We start from the raw sequence: 10,625 nt of genomic DNA, 5'->3' as shown, positions 1-10,625 counted from the left end.
GTGGGCTATGTACACAATGGAATATTATTTAGCCTTAAAAGGGAAGGAAATTCTGACACATGTTCTAACATGGATGGGTCTTAATGACATTTTGCCACGTGAAATAAGCCAGACACTATAAAAAACAAATCTTGTAGGCGTCCACTCAAATGAAGTATTTAAAATGGGCAAAGGCAAAGGCAGAAGGTAGAATAGAGATTACCAGGGACTGGGAGATGCAGGAGGAAAAGATACATTGTTTAATGACCTGGGGAAGGGAGAATGGGGGGGGTAGGTGGGGGTAGGGGGTGGAGGGCAGGGGTGGGAGCTGTAGGTCGCCTGAGCAACACAGGCAGTTGGGTTTCCCCGTGTCATGGTCATGAGATGAAAACCCGTGTTGGACTCAGCTAAGAGTCTGCTTGAGATTCAATCTCCCTCTGCCCCTCCTGCTTATGTTCTCTCTCTCTCAAATAAAATAGGGGCACCTGGGTGGCTCAGTGGGTTAAGCCTCTGTCTTCGGCTCGGGTCATGATCCCAGGGTCCTGGGATTGAGTCCTGCATTGGGCTCTCTGCTCAGCAGGGAGTCAGCTTCCTCTCTCTCTCTGCCTGCCTCTCTGTGCCAAATAAATAAATAAAATCTTTAAAAATATGTAAATAAAATAAAATAAATAAATAAACCTTTTCAAAAAATGGCACAGAGCTTCTGTTTGTGACGATATAAAAGTTCTGGAGGTGGTCAGCGGTGCTAGTTGCACAACAGTGTGAAGGGCCAGATATGAAGTATTTTGAGCCAGATTATTTCCACAGGAACCTGCTTGCCTTTCCTTTTTCTTCATCTTTCTTTGTTGTCTAATATCTATATTCTCAGCTGAGTTTTTAGAAGACAGATCACCATTTAGATTTTTTTTTTAATCCAGAAATTGCCAACATAATCTGGATATAGAATAAAAATAATTCTAAAATGTATTTGTAAAGATTAAAAGGTATGTTCTTCTTTAATGTTCGGTAGGAGCAGTTCTGCCATAAACACCTGAAATACACAAATATATGGATTTCAAATAAAATCTCAACATGCACCAAATGAGATGATTTCTTAGGCAGTCTTTGTCCTGTGACCTGTTCTTTAAGCGAATATTAGTGACTCCTCATTCTAAATACAGAGTTCTCTCAACTAATGATACAGTTCCATCCCAATACACCCAATACATCCCAAATTAGAAATATTGTAAGTTGAAAATATATATCGTAAACTGAAAATACTGAGCTTTGCTGGCTCAGTTAGCAGGGTAGGCTACTCTTGATCTCAGCATTGTGTTCAAGACCCTACATTGAGGGTAGAGATTACTTAAAAATAAAATCTCAAAGAAAAAGAGAAGAAAATATATTTACTGCTCCTAACAATACTGAATGATTGAATAGTGTACTGAAAGTGATAAAACAGAAGGTTGCATGGGTGCAGAACGGGTGCAATGTATCCAAGGTTGACCCTCATGATGGCGGGGAAGACTGGGAGTCACTGCTCATTGCCCCTGCCCAGCATCGAGAGAGGAGATCGTACTGTGAATCTCTAGCCTGGGAAAATATCCAAATTCAGAATTTGAAGTTTGGTTTTTACTGATTGCAGATCTCTTTTGCACCATCATAGAGTTGAGAATTGATAAGTTGAAACTTTTAAGTTGGAGACCATCTGTGATAAGTCGGGGACCATCTGTGGTAAGTCAGACTTGTTACAGATTGTCCTTCTGTCTTAGCTGCCAATAACTCAGGTGTAAACGAGGGCGGAGCAGTCTTTCTCAATGCAGCAGCATCCCAGGGTCCATCCCAGAACATACCAGAAACATAGGCAGAATAATAGAGTAACCGCTCATTATAGACCCATTGTACACTGTTTATATGCCTCTCACCAGGGCTAAAGGGAAGTCCACTTGAACAGTGACAACAGATACACCTCAAGTGCACTAAAAAGTGGGGAATGGGTATTTAACATGGTACTGAAATAGCCAAGCGTGTTTAGTAATGTATGTAATCATTATTTTGTCTTGAAAGATAATCTAGTTCCATTGTTTGTCAAGAAGAAAAGTAATTAAATAGGCCACCTAGAAGTAGGAAATATAGTCATTAAGACGAAAAACAAATCATTTGGCTACAGTTGGAGAAAGAATTAGTAAACTAAAAGGGCAATCTGAGAAAATCATCCAAAAGAATGATAAAGAGAAAGAAGATATGAAATGGAAGTTAAGAGACCTGGAGTGCGGAATGGGAAGGCCCAATATACTCCTACTTGGATTTCTACAAAGAGAAATGTACAAAGAGAGACTTTGGAGGAGGCAATATTCCCAAGAAGACAGCTGAGAAATTTTGAAGGTGGGACCTAAATTCTCAGTTGCAGGAACCATCCTTGAGTCATGTGTAGGATAAACGAAAACAAAATCCAAATCAAGACACATTATCGTGAATGTGAAGAACATCAAAAAAGACAGAGTATCTTAAAATCAACCCAAGAGAAAGGACTGTTTGTCTACAAATCAAAATGATTAAATGGACAGCTGACTTAGCAGCAACATATCTTCAAAAAAACCTGGAAGTAACTTAATGGCCAGCCAAGAAATATATTTGGGTAAACTCATGTTCAAGTTCTCAAAGGAGAACCTAGAGCAATTATCACTCACAGATCCTCCCTGAAAAAGAAACAAAACTAAGAGAGTCATGGAGTACAATACACACAGGAGGACGGGAGGAAATTATTAACCGTTTAGGAAATTGAAAGTACACTCATCATTTTATATAAATTTATATAAACATGAATATATTTAAACATACATATACTTAAACCATATAAAATTAGTTCTTTGCCACTAAAAATTGGTCAAAGTTGGCAAGCTCGTATAGTTCAACTTAACATAAAATACCTTTAAATGTAGCTCAGTCTCATTTGCTGCTGTGTTTCCAGTATCTGGAAAACTGCTTGTCACATGGTAAGGTCCGTCGATAAATATTTATCAATGAAGGGGCTATTTTGGAGGAAGTGTTCTAAACAAGGGGGACCTAAACTGTTAGACCCAAGTAGCATGGAAAATGGGAAAGCAAAGATCAAAGTTAAAGCATTCTGCAGTCTTTGCATTATTCAGTAAGAAGATGGGGATATTGATTACCTTTTAGACTTTGTGAGGTCAAGCAGGAATATTAAAATGTTAGGGATAACCCATTAAAAGAATACAAAGACTGTATAACTTTCAAACTAGTGTATGGGAATGAGACTAAAGAACAGATTGACTTTTAGTAAAGGATGGTGGATTGATGGGCTGCATTAGGCTGTGCTCTTTTCTGAAATCCCAATAAAGCAGCATTAAAGGGCACTTAAAAAAATGTATAAACACACAAAGAGAATAGGAGACAAGATAGTTTGGAAGTTGGAAAGCTTCCAAATGGTCAAATGATAATAACTACACACACTTGAGAAGATGAATTTTGCAGCAGCGATGGGGAAAGCCAAGAAACTCCCTGATCTGTACTATTGAATGCCCTGGAAGCTCAGACATTAGCAGCCATAAATTATTCTAGAAGCACGCGTGATAGTGGGGCTCAAGATGGGGTAACTGGTTGCAAGTCTGTTTGAGAAGCAGACGTCCTCCCCATGCCACTCAGCTGGGTTCTGGCCTTCCCCCAAAGCAGCAGGAGACCAGAAGTTTATTCCCTGCAGAAGTTAAGGTGGAGAAAACATGGTATTATCAGGGCCAGGATTCCCCTATGCAAAAAAAAAAAAAAAAAAAAAACCAGAGGATTTAAGTAAAATTTTATATATTAGGGGCACCTGGGTGGCTCAGTGGTTAAAGTCTCTGCCTTCGGATCAGGTCGTGATCTCAGGGTCCTGGGATGGAACCCCACATTGGGCTCCCTGCTTAGAAGGGAGCATGCTTCCCCTCTCTCTCTGCCTGCTTGTGATCTCTGTCTGTCAAATAAATAAATAAAATCTTTAAAAAACAAAAATTGTATATATTAAATTATGGGATGCATCCCTCTTCCACACCATCATTTCCTTTGGCCAAAATGCTGGCCGATTACACTTTACCCAGGAGGGACACTGGAACATTCTCCTGAGAAATTTGGCTACCCCAAGAAAACAGGTCAAAAGAAACACTTTTGGGGGTTTTTTGCTGTTGAGACAGTCCATCCTAAAGTGAGTCACGGACTCAAGGCTTCATATCAGCTTCAGGTTTTTTTTTTCCTAATTTACTGCGAAAATTTTCACACATACAGAAAAGTTGAAAGTACAGTGATCATCATTATCCTCACCACCCAGGTTCAGTAATTGTGCATTAATAATACAATAATTAATACTTTGCTATGTTTGCTTCTCTCTCTGTGTGTGTATTCCATATGTATGCTTGATTTTTGCTCCCTAGCCTGCTTCCCTCCATTTCTCAGATTTATGGAACTGGTCAAGAATTCGGGGTAAATCATTGAAACATATAGGAAACTAAATAAACAGCAAGAAAAGACAATTATTAACTGAAAGCAGAAAAAAATGCTGGGAAAATTATAATAGTAAACTACATATGAATTGCATGTACATAATCATGCTATGAATACTGGCTATGATATCATAGTTTAAATAAGACCTATGATATAATAAACTGGAAAGTGTGTGTGTAAGGTGTGTATATGTGAAAAAAAACCATTTTTGTTTTTATTTATTTATTCATTTTTACGTGTTTACTTATTTTTACACCTAACTGCCAGGTGCCAGTTGGCCTCCTATATCATGTCTGGGGAACTGGGTTTTATTTTATTTTTTTTTTAAAGATTTTATTTATTTATTTGACAGAGAGATATCACGAGTAGGCAGAGAGGCAGGCAGAGAGAGAGAGAGGAGGAAGCAGGCTCCTGCCTAGCAGACAGCCTGATGTGGGACTCGATCCCAGGACCCCAAGATCATGACCTGAGCTGAAGGCAGCGGCTTAACCCACTGAGCCACCCAGGTGCCCTATTTTGTTTTTTTAAATCTAAATTGAGAACCCCATTTTTATTGGCCATACCGGCAAACAAAGCCTAAAGATAAGATAAGCCTAAAACCGGAAAATCAGAGAATAATAACAGAATTCTCTAAGAGCCAAAAGGTATTTATGCAGAAGGGGAAATGGCGATGAGCCACCCAGGTGCCCACATATAATTATTTTTTAAAGAAACATAATAAAACCAATAGAAGGGCAAACAAGAACAAAAGAAGCAAAAAAAATGCAATGATAATTTGAAGATAGAAAATAATTTGATAGAAATCAGTAATCCTAAAACCAGCCCACAGAGCACCAGCTCTGGAGTGAGACAGTGTGGCTTACAATGCTGATGTGCAATAGCTCTGTGGTCTTAGGCAAGTTACTTAACTTTTCTGTGTCTCAGTTTCCTTACTAGTAAACTGGATATAATTATAGTACCTCCCTCATAGGTTCTGTGGGAAATGAACATTTTAATATATTAAAACATGAAATAGGCTCAGAGCACTGTTTGGCACATAGTAAGTGTGGCATAGGGTTTACTATAGTCATTAGTGACAATTCGCTTTAATAAAAATTAAATTTTACAAAAATTCCCGTCTTTCATGACTTAAAGGGGCATACTGAAAATATAACACCAGAGAAAAGCTAAAAAGTATAGCAGGAGGGAGAGACTTTAAAAACCTATACCAGAGTTGCCTGGGTGGCTCAGTGGGTTAAGCCTCTGCCTTCGGCTCGGGTCATGATCCCAGGGTCCTGGGATCGAGTCCTGCATCAGGCTCTCTGCTCAGCGGGGAGCCTGCTTCCCTTCCTCTCCCCTCTGCCTGCCTCTCTGCCTACTTGTGATTTCTCTCTCCATCAAATAAATAAATAAAATATTTTTTAAAAACCCATACCAGACAAAATTTAACGAAAAGGAAGCAGGTATAACAATATAATATCAGAGCACATAAGCTTTGGAGCAAAAAGGATCAACAGAAAGAAAAAATTTACCAGGTAAAGAAACAACAGGGAAAAATGTTTACCAGATAAATGAAACCAAACATCATCACCTCAAAACAGATTAAGTGAAAAGCTGCTCACTCTCAAAGAGAACTTGTCACATTTGCTGAGAAATTTTAGTACCATTTTCTCAAAATAGATAGAATCACAGAAAAACAAAAGATGTGAACAATAGGCCACAAACTTGGTATAAGAACCCTGTACCTCGGGGCACCTGGGTGGCTCAGTAGGTTAAGCCGCTGCCTTCCGCTCAGGTCATGATCCCAGGGTCCTGGGATCGAGCCCCGCATCGGGCTCTCTGCTCAGCCGGGAGCCTGCTTCCTTCTCTCTCTCTCTGCCTGCCTCTCTGCCTGCTTGTGATCTCTCTGTCAAATAAATAAATAAAATCTTTAAAAAAAAAAAAAAAAAAGAACCCTGTACCTCAGGAAATACAGAATCCTCACCATAATTTACTACATACTAAGCCTCAAGGGAAATCCAAGTATTATTTGTAAGAGCAAAATAATAATAATAAAATAAATTGAAGAAAAAAAACCCAGAAAACAGAAGTGCCCATCAATAGAGGGATGAATTAAATTCTGGTATAGTCCCAGAACGGAGCACTGTATTTGCTGGTAACAATAACTCATTGCAGGGAGAGATGACGCTATCCCCAAAGCATAACGTAAAGTGAAAGAAAGCAAATTGCAAGACGATGCAAATAATTTTATACTGTTTACGTGAATTTTTACAGCATGTGAAACGGCACTGTTCATGAATTTGGCTCCATAAATATATATATAAAAGAATAAAACTTGGGTGGAAAGGAAACTCACCACCTTCAGGCTCCTGATGGCCTTGGGGAGGGAAAGCAAATAGACGGGGGCGGGGGACAAGGACTTGCGCTGTGTCTACCACATTTTATTTCTTGGAGGACACATTCTAAGACAGCGGCGCCTGCGTGGCTCAGTTGGTTAAGCGTCTGCCTTTGGCTCAGGTCGTGATCCTGGGGTCCTGGGATCGAGTCCTGCATCAGGCTCCCTGCTTGGCTGGGCGTCTTCTTCTCCCTCTGCCTGGTTCTCCCCCTGCTTGTGTGCTCTCTCTCTCTCTCTGGATCTCTCTCTCTCTAGCAAATAAATAAATAAAACCTTTAAAAAAAAAATAGCTGGCTGTGGAGCCCTGAGCAGAAGTGAAGAAGGGAAGGGACCTGAGCAGACCTAGGGTCGCTGCTTTGGGGCATGAGAGAGAGGATTGAGCAGGAATTCCCAGAAGGCTGACTGGACCCCAGCCACGGAGCCACTGAAAGCTGGAGGCCTTGAATTCGTGGCAGCATCAATCTGACCAGAATGTTCTCTAACGGGGCCCCACAAGGTGAAGCTAGAAAAGCAGAAGCCTGCTTTCTTCTGAACGAGGTTTTGCCAGAGGAAAGAAAGAGACAAGGGGTCCCAGGGTCCCAGGCAATTGGGAGAGACTTGAGGCCCTGGGCAGGATGGAGGGTTAAGTAGAGCCCAAGAGGGCAGTGAGGGAGGCAGCGCCCCAGGGCCCCAGGGAGCATGCATGGCCCCGGGGATGTGTGAGAGAAACGGGCCAGAGGCAGAACTGCTCCAGGTCCTCCAGCACACGCGTGTTTGGTCACATTTTTGACATGGATTTTGATGTCTCCAGGACAAAGGCGAGCTCCTAGGAGAAGACACAGGTAGTCCAGTAGGAGGCAGGTGCCCACGGCTCAGGAAATGAGGCACTCAGCAACCAGGTCAGGTAAGGAGCAGAGCCCAACAGAAGCAGCCGCAAAGATTGGGTGGTCTGGAAATAGCAACCAGGCCTGAGGATGGCCAGCCTCCACCGAGGAGGGCCTTGGGGGCAAGCAGGTGAGCTGAGCAAGGACCAGGTTGCAGCAAAGGCCGGGGAGTGGAGAGTGTGCCCTGGGTGAGGCTGTAGACATGGAGGGTTTGGTCCAGAGGGTGATGGAGGGAAGAAGCAGCAGGCACGGCACGAGTAAAAGCACGGAGGTAGGAAGCTGCATGGTCATAGCTGGTCAGGGGCGTGGGGTGGGGGTGGAAAACAGGGAAGGGTCCGGCCGGCGCTCAGCAGCAGAGCAGCCTGGGAAGGTAGCCTGGGCACACCTGCAAGTCTCCCTGCTTTCAGAGTCAGGCCCAACAGAGGCCTGACAGATCTGAAAAGCTTGATCACCATGACCCCTCTATGGGGCACCTGCCACATGCCCGGTGTTTACCCTTATAATCGCTACTGCTCCAAGGCTGGTACTGTTATCCTCATTTTACTTACGGAGACACTGAGACTCAGAAAGATTCAGTAACTTGCTCAGGGCCTTGAAACCCAGGTGTGTCTGACTCTGGAGTCCGTGCTCCACACACCACCTGATGCTTGGGGTGAGAGAACCCTGCTCCGGGGACCGGAACCACAACAGAGCCCTGCAGTCCTTACTAGGAGATGCCAGGAACCCACTGTGCTCAGAAGAAAGCCAGGTCCTGCCCCCTCACCCCAAGGCGGTTTATGATTTTGGAGAAAGAGGACTGTCGAAACGCAGAGAAGCCAGGATCCATATGTAAGCCGATATGGACACAGGGACAGTAGCTCAGGGCCAGCCAGGGGAGGGACAGCCAAGTCCAGTTACCGTGGGGAGCAGAGTCCACCTCTCCCTCCTCGTCCTATCCCACGCTTAACATGCCCCCCCCCATGTCCACAGAGCTGGAACCAACACTAGCTACAGCCAAAACAGCAGGTCCCTAGGTCTTTAGCCTTGTCACGATGGTCTGTTTATCCTCCGCTGTCCATGACCCATCACGACGGAGAGATGTCCCACAGCGAGATGTTTGTGTCTGGATCATTTGCTGATGGCACAACAGCTAGGTGAGGCCAGTGACGTAGACTGTAAGACCACAAAATGTCCTAGGCACGCTCTGAGTCAACACGGCCATGGCGTGCCAACAGAGATAAGAGTTCTGATTGTTTATCTGTTGGGGTTCTGTTTACCTCTACCCTTTTTCATCCCCAAAGATCTGAGGCTACTGGCAGTGGAAGTGTAGACGACGGCAATGATGATGGTGGAAAGGGGAGACCCTTATAACCAGTGAAAATAAAATGAATAGCAGAAAATCGGAGAACCTGACAAAGCACAAGACCTAAAAGACATGAGCACAGAGGTCATCAGGGAAGACACGGTGGGAACCGTTGACTTCCACATTGGTTTTGGGTTTTGTGGAAACGGAGGAAGAGGGAAATTCAGTAAGTTACCTAATTGTCATCATCCGAAGAAGGAAACACACCAGACTCAGAGGGAAGGTAAAGCTTTTCCAAACACTGAGCTACTAATTGAATATCTCTATGGGACTTTATATACAGGGACTTGGAACTGTCTCAGAAAGTCCCTGACCCGTGGCAATTTTGCCTAGATCAAGGGGAGGCAGCCCAAAGACCTAAGCTCCTGGTGGCCCAACCAGATCTATGGCTGGGATCAAGAGAGCCTGACATGTGTAAATAGGAAGTCCTGTCTATTAAAATATTAACTTACATCAGTAGCTTTTTATTTTGTTAATATTTAAAAAAAAAGTATAATGTAGAGAAAGTATAAAATACAGAGAAGCAAAAATATACATAATCACCCACAATTCTACCATCAGCTCTTGTATATTCTTCCATATTTTTTTTAAAAAGAGAGTATGGGGTGGGGTGGGGGGGGGCAGGCACCTGGGTGGCTCAGTCATTAAGCGGCTGCCTTCGGCTCAGGTCATGATCCTGGGGTCCTGGGATCGAGTCCCGCATCTGGGCTGCCGGCTTGGCAGGGGGTGCCTGCTTCTCCCTCTGACCGTCCCCCAGCTTGTGTTCCCTCTCTCACTGTGTCTCTCTATGTCAAATAAATAAATTAAATGTTTAAAAAAATTAATAAAAGAGAGTACAGGGCTTCTTTTTTTAAGATTTTATTTATTTACTTGACAGAGAGCACAAGCAGGGGGAGCATCAGAGGGAGAGGGAGAAGCAGGCTCCCCGCTGAGCAGGGAGCCCGATGCGGGGCTCCATCCCAGGACCCTGAGATCATGACCTGAGCCAAAAGCAGACATTTAAGCCACTGAGCCACCCAGGCGCTCCTAGTTGAAATTATTTTAAAAAGCAGGAGAAACTTTAGCTCCCTTATGTCACCTTGGCAGAAGAGTGGAATTTTAATTTCCAAAAGGGGAAAGAATGCTAAGTAGAGTTGAGAACCGGGTTGCCATACTAGACACAGAGGGATTGAACCAAAGGACGCCCTCTGAATGTGGAGCCCAATCCTTCTCCTTCCGCTTAGCCCCAGGAACACGGATATCCAGGCCTTTACCCTTCAGGCAGAAGAGTGGGAGAAACTTCCCAAGTACCCAGGACCAACTCAAAAGGAAATACCTAATTTTTTTCACACTAGGCATTCCCCAATTAAATATTCCAGTGGATCACCTAACAGTAATGCTCACAGTCAACAAGACCACTCATGTGCTGGGAACTTCACATCAGCTTTAAAATCCCCACCTTAGATTTAAGCAGACAAGCAAAATGACCAGTTATCCAAGGTCGTGAAAGAGAGGGACCCAAAACAAACAAACGTTCTAAAAAAGAACTTGAAGAAAACCGTAGCTACGCAGAAAGAACATTTAAAGATACCATGAGTATCATCAAAGAGTTAAA

The sequence above is a fragment of the Mustela nigripes genome, chromosome 1, assembly GCF_022355385.1.
Source record: "Mustela nigripes isolate SB6536 chromosome 1, MUSNIG.SB6536, whole genome shotgun sequence".
Taxonomy (NCBI): domain Eukaryota; kingdom Metazoa; phylum Chordata; class Mammalia; order Carnivora; family Mustelidae; genus Mustela; species Mustela nigripes.
Note: the sequence above shows the minus strand (reverse complement) of the source record.